The sequence below is a fragment of the Pongo pygmaeus genome, chromosome 14, assembly GCF_028885625.2.
Source record: "Pongo pygmaeus isolate AG05252 chromosome 14, NHGRI_mPonPyg2-v2.0_pri, whole genome shotgun sequence".
Taxonomy (NCBI): Eukaryota; Metazoa; Chordata; class Mammalia; order Primates; family Hominidae; genus Pongo; species Pongo pygmaeus.
In genome coordinates, this window is record NC_072387.2 from 107,107,601 (window position 1) to 107,128,340 (window position 20,740).

Here is a 20,740-nt window from a genome sequence, read left to right on the forward strand (position 1 = left end):
TTATTGTCAGTCCCATATGTTGGGTACTGGACAACCAATAATGAGTATCAAGTAGATTATAAATTTCGACAAAAGGCAGTAAATACTCCAGAAACAAAAGGAAAAGTATAGCACATGAGTGTATGTCCTTCCATCTGATGGCCACTGGACACCTTTTCAGCCTGGCCCCTCAGTCAGAAGGTGGGCAGAAGGTTATAGATGGAAAAATCTCACTTTCAAGTATCCCAACAGGAGGGAGATCACAGCCCCCACCTACAGCTTGGAGACCCACCTTTCAGGCTTGGACATTCTTCTCTGTCAGAAACACCACTTTCATAGAAGGAGGTGGAGAAGGGGCTGAGAATACTCATCATTTATTATAGGAGAAAGGGCAAATTCTAGTGAGCACAATGACAGATGCACAGTGATCCCTCAGCCAGCCCAGAAGAATAGCAGTCAGGAGCTGCAAAAGGAGTCTGTAGTTTTATTGAAGACAGTGACGGGAAATGCTCATTGCTGCTTCCTCTTTGTGCTTATATTTACAATTCACCATTTGGAAAGGTGAACGATCCCGGCAAGTTCCCAGGCCCATCAACTGTGGGCAGATCACTTGGCCCCTGCCTCAGGGTGTTCTTTCTTTGGCCCACAGAACATCTGCAATCCTGGAGAACCATAGGCTTTGCCCCCATCTCCAACGCTTGGAGGATTTCACATGACCACAGCTTAAGGGCTGGGCATGTCCTGTAACCTTTGACCTGACCTTCTCTCTGCAACTTCAAATGCCCTTAGGCCTGGGACAGGAGGCATGATATGACCATCAAACCAGAAAAACAATGAGACAGTTAACATTGGCCAAACTATTGGGACTTTTGCCTTAGTGCCATGGTTCCCAAACCGTGCTCTCAGGCACCCTAGGAAACTGTAGTGAACTCACTGGGGTTCCATGGGCTACTGTACATTTTCTAAGGAAATACAGCAATATTCGTCATCTGTCAGACGCTGTGAGACCTACTAGCTCAAGGTAATTCATGATTTCAATAGAATCACACTTCGTTCCTTTTGATGGTAACATATATCTTTGCAAAGCTGGATTTTTAGTAGTTGTTAAGCTGATAAAACAAGTACCATGCAAGAAGCAATGTGGAACAGGAAATGAGAATTGTGGTTGCAATCTGATTTCAAGCTTTGAGATAGGCATGCTACAATCCATTAAAACCTAATTCGAGTTAAGCATGTAAGAAAAATGTTTTTTTTCCAAATATTTTCTGTTAACTTTTCATATAACTACTAACTTGTTAAAACATAAGCACTTACTAAGGTGTTTGGATATAGCTATTTAATAAATGGAACAATTAGGTATTATTTTTGGCCTAGGGACACAGTGAAAAAAATTATGGAATACCAAGAGTGTCACGAAGCAAGGAAGTTTGGAAATCTCTACTTTAGTTATCACTTTTTTGGCATACAGAAATCACTCTCACTAGGATTCTAAGCCCTAAGGGTTATGATGATGTTGATAATGATAATAGTAGCAGTAAAAATAGTGGCTAACAGACATTGAGCACTGCTATGTACCATGTTCTATGCTAAGGGAGTCTCACACATAATTTCATTTACATGCTTTATGCAATTTACTTCCTCCTATTTTCCTTAACCCAGAAAATGTTAGTCCTAATTTTCCCATCTTCTGCCTCTAGACCTACTGGAGAAAAATTAAAAACCAGTTGACATTTCTTGCAATAAATTCAATAAAAAACACTAACTTTTTTTTCAGAAAATTATAAAACCAATTTTCTATTCCCTGCTGCATTTTCAACCAACATGTTAAAAAAAATACTAATCTCTTCGAAAGTATGTAAATTTTCTCCAGAATCCTAAATAGAAATCAATCAACCAAAATGAATTCAGCACCACTCCATGCTCGGCATTGTGGATGACAAAAAGTACTTTAATGTAAGGTCTGTACCCTCAAGGGGCTTATAATTTGGTTTATACATGAAATAATTAGAAAAAAATTTTAAAATTAACAGTACATACTAAAGGACAAAGAGGCGGGATAGGCTTTGAAACATTATGTTGAGAGAGAAATAAGCCCTAAGATTGAATAATCACAGACCAGGCCCGTCAGCAACTTACCTTTCTGTCTCATCTCTCTCTCGCTATGAACAACTTTTTCTTCCTTTCTAGGGACCAGGCCATCTCTTCCAGTAAACCAAACACTTCCATCTGTCCTAACACACCTATCCTTTTCTATTCAAAGGGAGACTTTGTTTCTCAGGAAATCACCATGATTTTAAACATCATCAAACATTAATTTTCTCCTTGACTATAAGCTTGCTAACTTCGGTATGCCCAGCAAAGGAGATTATTCCATAACTGCATTGTGCCTTTCAGCTTTTATGCATTGCTTCTTTTCCTTCTCCAGTCCAACTTTAAATTCATGCATGTGTGCTTGTATGTGTGTGTGCATGCATGGATATATATTACTATATATGTAGTATATTTACACATACATAGAGTATAATATATAACACACATATAATGTATAATATGCATATTATATACATAATATAAAATGTATACATAATATATACGTAATACATACATATTATAGAATATAGAATATACATAGATAATATACATATAATATGTAATATATACATATATACACATATGTGTTGTATATAATATATAATATATACATATAATATACAGCATGCATATAATATACACATATTATATAATAATTATACATTATATATAGTGTAATATATATGTCTCCATGGCTTCTCTACCAATTTTTTTACTTAAGCCCTGTAACTGCCTTTATCACCTTATTACCAGTGCCATTTCCAAGTTTATCCATTTAACCATTCAACAACTATTCAGTAAGTGTCTGCTATTATGCAGTGCATGTTCTAGGCACTGGGGATAAACTGATGAATAGGAAAGACATGGTTCATTCTCTCATAGATTCTAGTGAGCTACATAAAAAAGCAAGACATGTTTACTATGTACTGTGAAAATTGCTATGATGAATAAAATGTCAAGGTGCCGTGAGAGTCATGGTGGTCAAAGAAGGCTTCCTAGAGGAGGTGATGTGTACATTGAGTGTTGCTGGATAGAAAGATGTTAGATGGGTGTGAAAGGAATAGAAGATTTTTCATGAAGAAGGAATCCAGGCTCTAAATTAGAAAAGACATGACACACCTGAGGGACTAAAGTTAGTTTAATAATACTGGATGTAAAGGTAGGAAGGAAGTGACTTCAAGAGGATGGTGAAAGAAGATAGTTGGGAACTAGGTAGGGGACTTATCTGGAAGATAATGAGGAGACATGGAGTGAGTTTATGCATGTAATGGCATTATAACATTTACATTTTTAAAAAGATGATTTTGGCTGAGGTGTGGTAAATGGAGTGAAAGGTGAGGGGCAAAATTGGAGGTAGAGAGGTAAGGAACAGGTAAAAGGTGGTGGGGGGTTTAATTAGAGGCCCAGCAGTAAAGATGGAGAGGAGTGGATAGATTCCAGAGACAGGAATTCACAGGGTGTGGGACCATTTGGTTGTTGGTGATGATAAAGAGTTAGGCATCAAAGATGGTGGCTCCATTTACCAAAGTGGGAAACGTAAGAGAAATGATGGTTTCACTTATTGAAATGGGAAATGATCAAATAAAAAAATGATTTTAGTTTGGGACAAGGTAAAAATGAGTCATCTCTGGTACATTTAGGTGAAGAATTGGGCTGGCTGGGCACAGTGGCTCACGCCTGTAATCCCAGCACTTTGGGAAGCCGAGGAGGGCAGATCATGAGGTCAGGAGATCGAGACCATCCTGGATGGCACGGTGAAACCCCATCTCTACTAAAAATATAAAAAATTAGCTGGGTGTGGTGGTGGGTGCCTGTAGTCCCAGTTACTTGGGAGACTGAAGCAGGAGAATGGCGTGAACCTGCGAGGCAGAGTTTGCAGTGAGCCAAGATCACGCCACTGCACTCCAGCCTGGGCGACAGAGCGAGACTCTGTCTCAAAAAAAAAAAAAAACTAGGCCTAGAGGTCAAAAGAAAAGGATAGAGTGACAGATCTCGAATTTATCAAACTGTAGAAGACAACCGACAATTTCTATTGGGCAAATTCGAAGGTACTGTTTTGTATTTTCATTCCTCTGGCCACCTCCTTTACTTGAATATAGTTGATATCTTCTTGCTACTTGTTCTCTAGTTTCTCAAACATTCTGCTTTCTAGTTAGCATGTCATGACCTCAAGAAAAATTAAGCTTCTATCCAGAGTTTCCAGGAACTTATATAGATATATAAAAAGAAGGAAAGAAGAAGGAGGAGGAAGAAAAGGAGAAAGAAGAGGAAGAAGAGAAAAAAGAAAAAAGATTAAGTCCAGCTTGGATCTGTAGGACATTGTACCCATCAATTAATTCATTTAACATACATGTGTTATGAAGCGCCTCCACCATGTGCCACGAACATACTAGATTAGATGTTGGAGAGACAATTGTGGCCAACAGTCTGGTTCAGAAGGTAGACCTTAAGTAAATAAATAATAATAACCAATGTATAACCATCCCCTGTGATAAGTGCTATGAAGCAAACAACATCTATAAACATTTTGGTGCTCGAAGAATAGTCCATGGACAAGAGCCATCAGTGTCACCTGGGAGCTTGTTAGAAAAGCAGAATTTTCAGTATCCACCCAAGAACTATGGAGATGGGATCTGCATTTTAACAAGACCCCTGGGAGATTTGCATGCACATTAACATTTGAGATACACTGCTCTGGAGTTCACAGGGCTACGAGAGAAAACAACAAGCAGATCTGAACTCATCCTGTGGGTCAGGGAAGGGTTCCCTGAACAGACGGCCTCTGGATAAGCTAGAGAAGTAGGCAGGGGCTAGATGGCACAGAGCCGCAAGGGCCATGTTGAGGGCTTTTATCTTTTTCCTAAAAGCAGTCTAAAGAGAGTTAAAGGTTGTCTTAGTCAACTCAGGCTCCCATAGACTGGGTGGCTTATACAACAGAAGTTTGTTTTCTCATAGTTCTGGGGGCTGAAAGTCCAATGTCAGAGTGCCAGCATGGTCAGGTTCTGGTGAGGTCTCTGTTCCTGGCTTGCAGAGAGCTGCTCTCTTGCTGTGTCTTCACATGGTAAAGGGAGAGGGAAACAGGCCTCTTTCTGGTGTCTCAGAAGAACACAAATCCCATCATGAAGACTCCACCCTCATGACCTCATCTAAATTACCTCCCGAAAGTCCCATCTCCAAATACCTTCCTATTGAGGGCTAGGACTTCCACATATAAATGTTAGGGGGACACAATTCAGTCCATAGCAAAGGTTTTACAAAAAGGAGTGTGGAAAAATTAGACTTTTGTTTTTTAATTCCTGTTCTGACTGAAGCATGAAAAAAGGTTTGAAGGGGTCAAGAATATATTCAGGAGACCAGTTAAGGGGCTATTTAAATCATCATGATAAAAGACACCGATAGCTTGGACAAAGCCACTGGTAGAGATGAAGCAAAGTGAAATATTTCTAAATATTTAGGTGTTAAACCTGAAAGACTTTGATAATGGATTTCAAATGGTGGTTGAAGAAAGAGGGTTAAGAATGACTGCCAGGTTTTTGGTTCATGCAGTTGGATGAATATGATATCAATTCTTGAGATAGGAATCATGAAGTCAGCAAGTTTGTGCATGGCATTTTGCTAACTGCAATGAACAATGCATTTAGAAATACCAGTAAGAATGGCTATCATTAGTGAGCATTTATTATGTGCCAGTCACTGCATAGACATTTTGTGTGCATTATCTTAATTAATATACGACACAAGCCTTGATTTCTGAGATGGAAAAATCAACTCAGGCAAGCTAACTAAAGAAGACTACATTGTTAAGGGTTTCAAAGCGTCTGGTACAATAAACAATACAGAGTGCTTTCACAGGAGAACATCAGAGAGGGTAATGTGGCCACAGAAGACAAGACAGAATAAAGGGAAAGGTGAGCTGAGGTCTAAAGATTGAGTAAGGCAGAAATAAGCATGACTCCATCAGGAAGTTCACTTGGGAAAACAGTGGAGAAAAAGTTGAGTTGAAAGGGAGAGCCCAGATTATGAAGGCCCTTGAAAGTCTATAATTCAGATTTTATAGAGAGAAAGATTTGAATGTGAAAGGAACGTGACTTTACATGATTTAAAAAAACCCGTCTGGCAACAGGGGAGCTTGAAGATGAGGAGGCCTGAGTTCCAGAGGCTGTCTTGTTAGCATTTGTGTTTTCCAGATAATAGGTCAGAGTTCTGGCCTACCTGGGAGGGAAAATCAACAAGGCTTAATTTCATTGGTTGAGAATGGGGGAATGTGTCAAAGATAACTAAAGTTTCAGGAATGGGATTCATGGAATGATAGTTTCAAAGACAGAAGCAGAGGGAGATGAGGAAGAGGAGAATCATAAATCTGTTTAAGTATATTAATAATTAAAAGTAGTTTGTATCTGTTTGACCACAGAACTAATTTAAATTTCCAGAAGTATTACAGTAGATGAAAGCCTGCAAGTTAGGGTATGTGATAGAATTACATGGGGAGGACAAAGAATGTAAGTATAAAAACTGAGGGGAATAAAGCATGGTAGTTATTGAAGAGAGTAGCCTAGAAATTATATGAAACATTATGTTTTTAAGACGCAACAGCAAAATAAAAAGAAAGCATTCCATTGCATTCTGTTGCTTCATTACAGATGCGCTGAACAGTTGCTTATAAAAATAGTGCATTGGGTTCAACCTTTCAGATGAATAGGGGCTTTGTTCTGCCTTGGTCGCATCATGTAATCATCATACTTTTTTTTTTTTTTCTCAAAATGTGGTATTTAGGGGAGGAAAATGTATGCTTGTTGTGTTTGCTAAATGCCATATGCTTTTGTGTTTTTGTTTTCAAGGCATATAGAAATGCTGTAGACTGGGAAATAAATAAATAAATAACCCTTCCTAAACTTTCTCTTCTTCTGCTTTATCTCAGGAAACTCCAGCACCTCCTAGAACATCTTTTGTGGAATGGCACCTCATGGGGGCCCTTGGATCACGTACCACTTGTATTCAACAGTAAACATCTTCCTATAATCATTGCTTCATTAACGATAATGTGAGCCAATGCACAGTATTTATCAAATGGCATCTAAGATGGTTAAGGCACTCCTAATCCTCTCGTGGGTGTCTGCCAAGAGTAGAAAAGAGTAGTGTATAGATATCAATTTTACTGTCCAGCATTCCCTAATCGAAGTCCCAAGTGGTCTGAAAACTTAGACGAAAGATAAATGGGCCACAGTAATTAACCACTGCAATAACAGATGTTATACAGGAAACCTGTGTGTGCCAGAGCTATAAGCATGTTTTGATTTTGAATACGCACTTGTGCTAGCACATTCTTCCTCAATAATGGAAATATGTAAATGTTTTGTAAGATATTAACTGCCATGGCAGACGTTGAATTATTTTTCCTTTAAAAAACATATACATAGCTTTGTCAGATAGTCCAAGGACTTCAGTTTCATGTACAACCTGGATTTCTTTGGAATCTGCGGAGTTTCACATTTTCCCCAAGTGTTCACGGTGCAGCTCCTGGCTTCGAGCTGGCTGTCTTCAAGGGTGTTTTCTTGAGCTACCCCTCTCTCTGCTCTGCCAATTATGTGCCACTTTGTCTTGGTGCTATGATTGCTTTCTTCTGAGAGGGAAATTCCTCTTTCATCAGTATGGATGCACTGTTTTTACACACTGCAAGTGCTGTGTTACTGTGTCAGTCATCCTATTAGGGCCAGTTTCAGACGAGTAGGGCTGACGAGCTGGCTGGGGATTGGCTGGCCCCGGCTGGGAGGGATTTGTCGGAAGGAAGGGCTGCAGCTTACAGCAACAGAGTTTAGACTGTCTTTGCTTCATCATCTGAAGGTAAAATTTTCCAGATACGGCAGACGGCTTTCAGAGTACAATAAACAGGGAATGAGAACTGTTTACATGGAAGTTTCTTCCTCATGATGCGGTGGAGAAGCCTCGTCCACTTGGTTCTGCCAGATGTTCCCGGGGTTACTGTAAATGGGAAGGACAGGCAGAGCTAAACAAGGTAGGAGAATCGCCCCCCTTTTTTGAATGTTCAAAGAGTTTGCTGCAGTATGCTGCATTCCATGTGTGCTGCTTACGGGAGCCAGGGAAACTGGATTCCACTAATTCAATTGTAATACTTGCGGGGGACCCTGGAGTTTTACGTAACATTTTGATTTGAGAAAAAGAAATGGCAAAGCTTGAATCTATGCCGCCTGTTTGGGGTGAGGCACGAAATCGAGTTTTTATGCAAAGAACCGATTCATTTATTATATTATTTTTTTAAAACCATTTGAATTCTTTGGAGCAATCTTATTTTCTTGCTATAAAAAATTGTCATATTGCCATAGCTAGTTCCCAAATAGATAAAGTTTACATGGATCCTATTATTTGAAAACAGACTTGCAATTAAGGATTCAAAAAAAAATTCATGGTAAATAATCATCGGTTGAATGTTTGGCCAAACGTATGTGTCTATTTATTAAAAATTAGGGACCTACCTAGCTCTACAATGCTACAGCTTTAATTGAGTTTCAAAAGCACATTTTAAACAACCTAGCAAGAGGTAGCTTTCTGGCAAGTTTTCGATACTGTAGTTCAATGTTTACATTTCTTTTCCTGGCATGTCTGAGCCTTTGTTTCCAGCTTAAAAGTGGAACCATTATATTCAAAAGTAAAGCTGGGTTAATAATGCTTACTGCAATTATCTGATCTTTATGCATTTTTAATGAGAACACACAGCCAGCAGAATAATTTAATGAGGGCAGGCTAGCTTTTAAAGCTGTGTTTTCACTATGCCGAACCATATCAACTTTCTCGCTGAGAAGCAGCAGTGAGAAATGATGGAGAAGATTTATTTTTAACACACTTGGCCCAGGAGAAGGAAAGGATATATTTGCTAAAGAATTCTTTCTGCCCTTTTCCGTTTTAAATTTCTGCCAGGCATGAGGAAACTGTGCTTTTTTGTTAGGCCTCGGAAGCATGTGTTTACAATAAATGTGTAACATTTTTAGAATAGTTAGCAAGCACTGAAGCGAAGAAAAAAATCTGACTTGCCTAACCACCACCACCTTGAGTGTTCTACAAGAAACATTACTGTCCCTTTAAAAGACAAAGGTTAAGTGGAAAGCTATTTGTTAATTGGGTAATGTGTGCGTTTTGGGGACAATAAGATTTTTTAAAAAGGCAGGGGGAACATTCTTATAATCTTTAAATAAGAGGAAGTTTCTTCAGCTATCCTACTTGTTTTGCAAGGAGCAGTAGAACTACTCATTTAAATAAGGGCAATGCCACGTAGATTCTTCTAGACCCACTGTTTTTACTTTCAAGGAGAAGTGCAGGACACTAGCCCAGAACTTCTGACGTCATCCCCCAACTATTTCTGCTGTGTGTTCCTTTATTCGAGCTTGTGGAGAGGAATATTTCTTTATGTCCTGGCCAGGAACATTCTAGCTCCCCACTGGCAGGACTTAAGTTATGTCTTTATATTTTCCCCTGTCTTTTGTAAACCATAAACCTGTCCCCTCATAAATAGGGCATCTTCTTGTACCTGCCTCATGTCGGGCGGGTCAGCACAGGTTTTCTGCAGGGCTTCTGGCTGGGCTGGCAAAAAGCAGCAGGGAGCAGGGCAAAGCTTTTTTTCTGGCCTGACTCCCCCCTGGTGCAGCCCAGCGCTGCCACCTGGGTGGATGGTCCCCGGGGCCCTATTCCCAGTTGCTCCAGAGCCACTATTTAGGATCCAGGTTGTGCCACCAAGTTCAAGGCTGGTTGTGATGGTGAGAACAGCTGCTTTCATAGAAAAATCATCATGTCCTAGCACAGATGGCCCCAAGCAGGGGGAGTACAATACTGCAGGCTGCGAATCCATGTCACAGGTGGCAACCTTGGTCACAGAGATCAGGGGGAAGGGTAATGTTTACAAAGGAACCTTTTAAAAAAGATTTTGACTGGAGCACATTGGAGTTCTCGGGAGTTCCCAAAGCTAGTTTGTGTCTCCTCTCCGACTACTCACATAGTTTTGAGCAAATGCCTAACTTAATTTTTCTATCTTTTAATAGAATTGAGTCATACTTGCTACACTTTCCCTCATCATTTAGCATTTTGAGACCTTGACCTTTTACCAAAAAAAAAAAAAAAAAAAAAAAAAGTTGTTGTCTCTTGGCACATTGAGCTATTTAAAGTACAAAGGGATGAAACCTCAGTATTAAGAAACAGTTGGCAAACGCCTTACAGTATTAAGATACATAATCATATACACAAAACCCTTCACTCTACTTTGTGCTCATGTAAATTTTTTAGGGATATTTATTCTTAGTTCAACAAATGAGATTTCCAAGGAAATCAAAGCGTTGTTGTTTGCATTTTTCCCATCGATCTAGCCCAATATACTAGAAGCTCTGCAAAGCACACTATTCTGGCCATAGGCCTTGTAGTGCCCAAAACATTTAATGCTGTTTTTCCTTTGACTTTTGTGTTAAATTTGTGAAAGTGGAGTAAATAAGAGGAAAAACAAGAGGGAAGGAGAAAAATATGCTTGTGAAATATACTGGTTAGGTAGCTTTACTGGTTAACAGCCTGCCTTCTCTCTGCTAGTTGTTTCAATTTGCTGTTGCTATGGTGAAAACAAATCAATATCACATGGCTACCAGCCAGTCCCACGCTCAGGGAGCGCCATAGAAATTCAAGATCAGGTACTCAAGATTCCAAGCAAGAATTGGGAAAAGAGGATTTAGATGCTGAGCTTAAGAGAATTCCTTATAGTAGAATAAGTATGTTCAATCTCACATGCATTTTCTCTTCCTTTTTTCCTGTACTTTTCTACCAATAACAAGAAAAAGATGAAAAGGAAGGTATACTGATTTGTTTACATTTCCAAAATGACAAAACAGATTATCAACATAGAAATAGGTTGGCAACATTGCAAGGGGTGAAGGATTCTGATTCGGGAAAAGGTGGATAACTACAAGACATGTTGGTTGTTGAAAACATAGTTCTGGGGGCCTTTACCATCTTCAGGTACAGCTACGTGTCAGAGCTGCCTGGGTTGTGCCAAGCAGAGAAACCTGACAACTCTAGGGGACAGGTGGGCAGTGGAGATAAGGGGGGGTTATAAAAAGGTAGGGAGGTGTGGGCATAAAAATGAACAAGCAAGAAAGCCCAGAGAGATCTGCAGGTCAAGAGTCAGGCCAGGCGAGCACAGAACCCTGGGGCATGGCAGAACAGGAGAGGACAGTTCGCCCTGTTCACAAAATCTGCTCAAGACCCAAGCTAAAGGCCTAGCAAAGAAAGGCAGGAAATAGCTGGAAAGAGAAGTAAAGGTGTCATGGGCCCAGGCATCCTTTCTGGAAGGGTCGACTCAACTGGATGAGCATGGATGTCCACTGCTGGGGAGAGCAAAAAGCTTGATATTTTAATGCTTTGGTTTCCCTCAGAAGAATGAGGCAGGAAGACTTAACTGGGCTTTGTAAATTAGTTAACATACTATTTTTTTTCCTCCAGTTTTATACTCTGCTCAGTTTTTTTTTCTTTTTAAAAATGTGCACAAACTATTTGTTGCAGCCGTGATCATATTCGTAGTAAAGAGCCAAAGGTGCTGCGTGGCTGGGTCTGCATCAGGCCTGGGCCTCCAACTGCACGGCTCCAACTACACAGTTGTTTATGGAGACCAGTCCCGGCCTCCTCTGCTGAGAGTAAAAACAGGTGTGAAAGGTAAGGCCTAAGGGTTTCTTTTGTAAACCTGAGCTCTGAGGCTGATGGACAAGTTTTGGGCTGGCCTGCCCTCCTCAGTACAGCAGAAATGCTTGGTAATAAAAGTAGACTCAATAATTTACCTTAGTGTTTTGACAAAGAATGCATTGTCTGAATTATCCTAGGTAGTATATTCCATCAATCAGTCAACAAGTGTTTATTAAACACCTCTGGGCTTCTCTGGCTTTTGCTATTCGGTGAGAAACCCAACTCAGTAACCTAATATCTGCCTTTGTGTATGTGTACAAAAATAAATGATGTAAAATTGTAAGTTTCAAAGACTTGAATAACTTTATTGGCTAATATTAATTTAGCATCGTTAACCATCAGATTAATTTTAGGCTTGGGGCAGTTTTAGTGATTGGGGGAGAACAAGAGATAGAGTTTTGAGTTTTAGATATCTGTATGTATGTACTTTCTTGACCTCTGTTATATTTCTCCAGATAAGTACTGTTTAAATAACATATAAAGATGTCAGATGAGCAATAGATAGATAAGAATGTTGCAAAAAAAATTCAAAATATGAAGCTACTGAGAGCAATTTCTGAGTCTCAGCACACTGAGTTTTGGCCCAAAGTGCCTGGGGAAAATGGACATATCATCTAAAAAGCTGTAAATACCAGCCAACAACAGGAAGTCTTAGACTCCTGTCCCACACTTCCGAGCTGCAGCGTGTGGGGGAAGCCCCCATGCCTTTATCTCACTGTCTCCATCTCTAGCAAGGAAACCTGTTTCCTGACTCTGCAGAATTTCACTTTCCCCCTTTTTTCTTAAAAGCAGAGTACAAAACAAACAAACAAAAAACCTATTTCCTTTTGAAACACTAAGTTTTGGGTTTATTTGTTGGTTTTACCCTAACATCACAGTTAGTGTGTATTCTCTGGGCACAGACAAGCTGCGAGGTTCAGGGACGCAGCCTGGGGGAGAGCTGAGAGAGGAGGCTGAGGATGTAGCCATGTTTATAGAACTCTTTTCAGGCATGGATCTTGGCAGACAGATGGACAGGTCCAAGGTTTATGGGCATTGACTGCAAGCTGGTTGCTGTAGAAGAGCTCCAGGGTGGTACATGACCTCAGAGGAAAAAGGGAGGAGTCAAGAACACTGAAAATGCTGCGGCCGTTTGCAATCCACAATAGCAAGGAAACAAGATATTTACAAATGAGATAAGGATGGTTAAGCACTCAAATGTCTTCAGAAGGAGAATTAACATATGTGTAGTTTCTTACACTTTACAAAGGGCGTTCACAGGCATTATCTTAATTAGCAGTTCAAATAGAGAGTTAAAAAGTGGGAGTCTGAACTTAGGGCACTCTGGCAAGGGTGTGCTGGGTAAAGCTGCTGGAGGAGATGCCTTATAAACTGGATTTTTAAAACTTGGATTTATTGATTTTTTTTCCAGCAGCTAATTGACTTGAATTTTGAAGGACAGGAAAAACTTAGAACTGTCCCTGGGGGTGCACATGCTTGTCCCCAAATGCCTTCACGGACAGCGTGTGCATTTAGACTAGACTTTGGGACCATTGGTAGCCTAGATGCCAAGGAAGAGCAAGAAGACAGGTTGATTCGCTTTGCTTTTTCAGCTCTGACTGCTAGGTATTCAAGCACAAAGCCTGTGCTGGCTCTGCACCCCAAATGGTCACACAGCAGTGAGGTGCTTCTAGAACAGAAAATCCATGCGTAATTATGAATGGTCTGCAGGTCTGGGAAAAACCAAAGTCTACAAGGAGACCAAAATTCGAAGCATTCAATTTTCCCATGAGAGCATCTCATTGAGTTCTCCTAAGCATGTTACAGGGAGTAGGGGGGAAATGAATATTTCAAGGGCATGTGTTAGAAACTGGCTGTTTTACATACATATTTCAAGTAATTTGAACCTAAGAAGAGCAGGAGAGCCCCACAAAGTTAATACTATCCCCAGCTGGCCAGTAGAAGAGAAGCTCTGAAAAGCTCTGACAGCCATGATCCCACAGATAATACTTGGCTGGGCAAGTATTTAAACTCAGGCCCATAAGACCCCCAAGCTGTATAGGTAGGTGACATTATGTTTTTCAGCTGAACGAATGAAATTGAGAACATAAAAATAATTCATTTGCAGAAAAAAAAGCTCAAGGTAGAGGTAGGAGATTAGTTATTTTAAAACTCTCAGATGTACTTTATATAGTTTACATTATAATATGCAAATACTGAGTGTACTACTGATAGTAACATGTATATATCTTACATGTGTATATCATTTCAGTTTTTATATTTATTATTATTATTATTATTTTTTTTTTTTTGAGACAGAGTTGCACTCTGTTGCCCAAGCTGGAGTGCAGTGGCACGATCTCAGCTCACTGCCAACCTCTGCCTCCTGGGTTCAAGCGATTCTCCTGCCTCAGCCTCCCAAGTAGCTGGGATTACAGGTGTGTGTCACCACACCTGGCTAATTTTTATATTTTTAGTAGAGACAGGGTTTCACCATATTGGCCAGGGTGTTCTTGAACTCCTGACCTCAGGTAATCCACCTGCCTCAGCCTCCCAAAGTGCTGGGATTACAGGTGTGAGCCACTGTTCCTGGCCTATTATCTCTTTTAATGGTCACATTTTGCCCTCCGTTTTACAGATTCAATGAAAACTCAAATTGAGTAAGGTTAAGCAATGTGCTAAAAGTCTCATTGGCCACAAAAGTAGAAATAGTAGTCCTCAAACCTCTGGGAATCCACACGTGATATTTAACGAGATAAATGAAATTAAACTTCAGTCTGACTTGGAGTTTTCTTTTAATGGATGTTGCGTAATTGAGTAGAGCCCAACCCAAGCAATTTTGAGAAGACAGTAATATTTTTAATTAAGATATTGAATTATTCTAAAAATGTATAAATTTCTGGCATCCTAGATGCAAGCTTCAATTAATCAAACTTAAAGTATTGATGGAATATATATTGTCTAAATGATTTACTACATATAATTTTCAGTGTTCTGAGAGTTCAGGAAAGTGGAGCTCAGTTTGGGTGGGAGTAAGAGATAAGGCTTCCCGCAGGAAGAGCTGCCTCCTCTGGGTCTGAATGGATGTATTTGGTCTGGATCCAGGTCTCTAATGTGGTGTGTCCACACCCCAGGCCAGGGGCAAGATTATTCACTTGGCAAGGAAATAGGTGAACTTCCATCTTATATATTATTTAGCTCATCCTTTAAAAATGTCAGTTTTCATGGATGTTTGATAATGTATATAACATATTAGCAGGGTTATGCAAGAATAATATTTATAAAGTAACCATCCTTAATGGTTGTTTCTGATCTAAAAAAACATTCTGATAAGAATGTATGATCAAAAATGTTTGGAGAGGCCGGTGGTCAAAATCTCAGGAAGGGGGAATAGCATGATGTGGTGTAACAGCCAGGAAGGAACCTTGACCTTGGAGATGGGGATGAAGTGTTAGGCTGCAGTGGGGAATAAAGTTAGATGGAGGGGGTGGAGTCAGGATATGAATGAGCTGAAGGGCCCTGTGGAAGAGTTTAATTTCATTACCTATAACATCACATCTAATGCTTTATAAAGATTCAATTGGGACTTGTAAGATAGGGTTAGAAGTCAGAACATTTGTAACTAGTGATGTCACCGGCCAGAAAACTTTCGCAATATTCCAGGCACAAAGTGGAAAGGGGTTGCATTAGCAAGAAAAATGAAGGAGAAAGGGCAAATCCAAAAGGCATCTTGAAGGAAAAATAGTAGAAGGCAGTGAGAGCTTAGAAGAGCCAAACTGGGCCGGGCACAGTGGCTCACGCCTGTAATCCCAGCACTTTGGTAGGCCAAGGCGGGTGGATCACCTGAGGTCGGGAGTTCAAGACCAGCCTGACCAACATGGTGAAACCCCATCTGTACTAAAAATAGAAAAATTAGCCGGATGTGGTGGCGCATGCCTGTGATCCCAGCTACTCGGGAGGCTGAGTCAAGGTAATCCCTTGAACCCAGGAGGCAGAGGTTGCAGTGAGCTGAGATCACACCATTGCAGAAATTCTAGGAGGAGTGATATCAATGGTACCCTGACAGAAATGGGAGTGGTCTGAAAAAGGGACCAATAAATGGGAATAGGGTTGAAGGAGGTGGGCGATGATGAGTTTTTAGACTTGAGAATGGTGTTTTTAGCTAATGATGGAACATCCAAGTGGAGATGTCTCATAAACATTTGACAATGTGGGAATGAAGAACAGCCTGGACAACAGGCTACAAATACAAGCTGGAGACACACCTGTGTTGAAGCCATAGTTGAAGCCATTGGTGCTCACACCTCTTGAAAGAAGGCAGCATGATCAGAGATAGGCAATGACCAAGGACAAATCTTGGGGAACGTGGCAAGGGCCCAAAAGAGAATAAGAGCTAGCAAAGAATCAGAAAAATAAATACCCACAAAGGAGCAAAATTGTTTTTAAAAAAATGAACGACCAGTACTATTAAGCACCATAGCCTAGTCTCCAGGATTCCATGAGAAAACAGTGTAGTCTCCTGGGTTGAACTACTCTCCTGCACATAGCTTTTCCTCTCCGGGAAGGGTTTCTGGCTGTGGTCCTTTTGGAGGCAAATATTGGTTCACAGTCTTGTTTAGAGCCACAGCATATTAGATAGTTAAGGGAACCTTCGTAGCTTTATCTCTCGTATATACAGTTGACTTTTTAAAAGTCAATCTTCACTAATAAGCAAAGAGAGTATTTCAAACCAATAATTATCAATACTTCGGCATCCATCTCTCAAAATGTATATATTTTGGGGATGTTACTGGTTAGAACAGTAATTGCAGAGTGATTGGAGATATCACTTGACACTGGTCATCCTGTTCTCAAAGACCGTGGGGATTCATTTATTTCTGATTCTAGCAGTTCTCATTTGAACCCAGCCATAAGGACTTCTCTGAAGAAAATAGCCTTTCATGATGAGAAAGTACTTGAAGTATGCAAATAGATTGATGCCCTCACACCAGACACCTACCGTAAGTAACCAGACAGCACTTCTCAAACTCTCATGTGCCTGCGAATCACCTGGGGATCTAATTTAAACTGTAGACTCTGATTCAGTAGGGCTGGGCTGAGGTCAAGAGTCTACATTTGTAATCGGCTTCAGGTGATAAAGCTGATGTTCATCCAGGAGGCTCCAGAATACAATGGCTGCTTTGTAAGTGTCACTGCCACAATGTGACTGGCAGCAGATCACTGGGTCTGGGATGGCTCCTTGGAGGATCTTCTGGCAGTCTGGAGACTGGGACCTACCTCCTCCACACAGTAGGTCTTTCCAGGCTGTTCAGCCTCAGAGTGAAGCTGAGGTTGAACTGATATATCCCACCAGCCTTGAACCAATGTGGCTGGGGCTGAAGGCATGAAGGCAGGGACTTCAGCAGCTGCAAGCAGTTCTGTGGCTACACACAGCCTGTCTCTGGATATCTCCCCATTCCCGAGACGTCTGTCTTCTCAGTGGACACAGACTTTCACAAGTTCCCCAAGAGATTTGGTTACTGCCTCCAGGGAAGGCTGTTGTGTTTATCTGTCTGCTCCAGAGTTTGTTTTTTTATCCTAAGGAATATATGCATTATAAACCAGCCTTAGATTCCTTTTCTTCTGGATGGTGGTCAGAACTGGAGCCCAGAAGTCTGATGTGCCTACTTGCGTCCTCACATCCTTGGTGAATTAGGTCCAGGAGCTCTGACACATTCATTCCCTAAGACGTAGGTAATGCCATTCTCTCCTCCTTCTCTCCAAAGAATGTGAAGGATAGAGAGGAAGGGTTATATGCCATTAACATCGCATTTATTTAAAAAATGCTAGTTTTAAAGTCTTGTAATAGAAACAAAGACATTATGAGAAGAGACAGCTGTCTAATGAAGTAGCTTAAGTGAAATGCCCAGGCCTGATTGTTGAGTCTCATACCTTGTTATAGGTCTTCCATCTCGTGCCCCTGTCTGTCCTCCCTCCTTTCAGATGCCTCGTTTTCCTGTGTGTCCCACATGTGGCCCCCTCTTTCCTAGAACCAGGAGTCAAGCTAAACTGATTTAGAGGAAGTCTTCCCTACCCAGATGCTCATTTAGTCCACACACAGATGGCCGGTATTTTTATGCATTTTTAATTTACCAATTACCTTTTAGGAATGAAACAGAACTAACATTTATTGAATTTATTGAGCACTTACTATATGGAAAGTCCTCCTCTGCTGATAGCTTCATGTATATCAACTCAGTTAAACCTTTTCATGAAGAAAATGAAGCTTAGAGAGACCAAGTTACTTGCCAAAGTTACAGAATAAGGGACAAAACTCAAGTTGGTAGGATGGAAACATGCAGCCCTGTCCACCAGTGCTTACTTGGGGATTGCAGCAAAAAGGGTTTGCTTTAGAAAAACTTCCCTGACAGTTGTAAGTACTGTTAGTGGAGCTCACTAAATAGCTAAATAGACATAAACAAGCAATTACTGGCATACTGTGCAGGCATGAGTTCAGTTTTAGCCAGAAGTCCCTCCTCACAAAGGGACTTGGTATATTGCCAAGGATAGCTAGGGCATCATCTCCACTATTTGCTGTGATTATTTGTCGGCCTTTTTCTTATTCTTGACGCTGTGTGTGTGTGTGTGTGTGCGCGCGCGCGCACGTACATTGAATGAACTTAAACAACTTGATGGATCTCAACATTTAGACACCTTAAAGATACCATAGATAAAAGCTTGTTATCTCAACTGTAAGACCTATTCCAAAGTGAAATGTTTGTGCTGTTGTGACTTTGTTGCTCTCTATGAGAATTCTTAGAGATCCCTTTTTTCTTTGACTTTGCTTCCTGTGCAGTGCCGTTTTCTTTGATGCTCTCGCTTCAGGCTCTCTTTTTCTTTTATATATATATATGTGTATATATATATATCTTTTTATTATACTTTAAGTTCTAGGGTACATGTGCACAACGTGCAGGTTTGTTACATATGTATACATGTGCCATGTTGGTGTGCTGCACCTATTAACTCGTCATTTACATTAGGTATATCTCCTAATGCTATCCCTCCCCCCTCCCCCCAACCCACAACAGGCCCCGCTGTGTGATGTTCCCCTTCCTGTGTCCAAGTGTTGAACAGGCTCTCTTTTTCTAGTGCTCTGCCTGCTCCTGCTCTAGCCCATGGTCTCTTTTCTAATGTCCTGTTCTCTCTTCCAAGTCTGTACCTGGCACCCCTACTAAATGGCACACACAGACACCTCATATTTCTGGGGTTCTAGTCACACCTGACTCTTAGCTGGTGGAAGGGACTATTTATTTTCCCCCTTAGGAAACCAATCATTTGAAGCCTCAAGTATCAGCTTCCTGGCAGCCACCACAAAGACCATCCCCTCAGGAAACAAAACAAGCTCTATCTCTAGAGTTTCCCTGTTTTTTTTCTTTAAAGTTCCCTGGTGCAAGTAGGCTGCAATTAAGAGGCAGGATCAAAGGGACTGGCTGCCTCTGGGGCTGCTGGGACCAGCAGAGAGCTTTGGTCCTTTTAACTACTTACTTCCCACAATGTGTGCTACTCTAGCTGCTTCTCTGTTCTCCTGGGTACTCAAGTACCAGAATGGTGGTTTGCTGTGGGAAGACACATTAGAGTCAATGGAAGAACTTTTTCACATTACACAGGATTCTGACAGCCCCACCACGCCACTCCTTGGTGATCCACTCAACTGACAAAAAAACACAAATATTAGGTAGAAATTAGAAGGAAATCCCAAGTGGGAAGGCATCTGAGGGATTATCTAGCACAATTCCTGTCTACCCTCTTCCCCAGCCCTGACAAGCTATTTCCAACTATTGTGTATCTTTCTTTATTGACCGGACAATCATGACCCCATGGCGCATACAAGCCATAACATTTTGTTAGAAAATTCTTCCTCATGCTGAAATGAAATGGGACTCTGTAACCTGCACGCTTCATCCTCATTCAGGCCTTTGGAGTAACCCTAAGCAAATCAAGTGTCTCTTTAGGAGGTGAGCCCCTTCACGTATTTGAAGATGTCAGAATTCCTCTGACAGGACCAGTATGGCACCTCCCTAATTCATGATAGAATACCTTTATTTATGCAACCCAAGACACTGAGCTTCTCTGGCAGTGTTGACCCATGGTAGACTCAAATTGAACCTTGAACCAGGTACGATAAGAGAAAGAGGTGGGGCTCTTTAACTTCTCTCAGCTCGGTTCAGGCCTGAGCACAGTGGGGGAGCGGGGGGTAGTGAATAGATGAAGGTAAAGTGTGGCGGGACAGATGATCTTCCACAACTGCATGATGGGATGCTTTAAAATTGTTTTCAGTCCCAACCACAGGTAACAGCCCCCTCCAGAAATCCCTGGCAATGTACGGGACACTGGCTTGCAAAATTACCCACAAGGACAATAGACTGATCGATCGAGATTTAAATAAACATACATGCAGAGATAGATTGAGGTATTTCTTCACATCAACCATTTGAATAACACACTCAGGCAGTGTTTAGAGAGAAGGTACACGTTTTTGGTTTTCTTTCATCATCGTCTATGTTTTTTGGCTCAACGATCATTTTAGCAGTAGCGCTCAGTCCTCCTGAGTTTCTCTGCAGCTCTCAGCAGCTTAGAGACACACTTTGCCATCAGTAGGTGCCAAGGTCACCGGAGGAACTAATTAATCCCAGCTCCAGTCAACAGCAGGCTGCACTAACCTGTCCTCCTTCCTCGGAGAAGGAGAAACCAGGAAGGATTTTCTCCCTCAGTTCCGCCCAGGCCTACTTAGGGACACGCAGAGCAAACAAAAGAAAGGTGAGGAGGGGTGTTGAACCATTTCTCTATGAGGTGGCCACATTTTCATGTGGAGAAGGCCCAGAGCTTGATCTGAAGCTTTCAGACTTGAGTCGATATTTAACGTAGAGATCCCCAGGCCCCTAGTCTATCACAAACTCTGCCTTTTTTTTTTCCTCTGTACTAG

General features: G+C 41.0%; 1 protein-coding gene across 11 annotated transcripts in view; it reads left to right on the plus strand.

Annotated features, from left to right (window-relative positions):
• Positions 1-7,825: 7,825 nt before the first annotated feature.
• Positions 7,826-20,740, plus strand: part of MBNL2 (muscleblind like splicing regulator 2) — a 180,392-nt gene continuing 167,477 nt past the window's right edge. For 9 of the 11 annotated variants that reach the window (XM_054446394.2, XM_063651065.1, XM_054446386.2 and 6 more), the window contains exon 1: positions 7,845-8,083. The gene's annotated coding sequence lies outside the window, so the exon portion shown is untranslated. Of the gene's footprint in view, positions 8,084-20,740 lie in introns of all 11 variants that reach the window. The other 2 variants (XM_054446385.2, XM_054446391.2) reach the window with 1 other exon arrangement.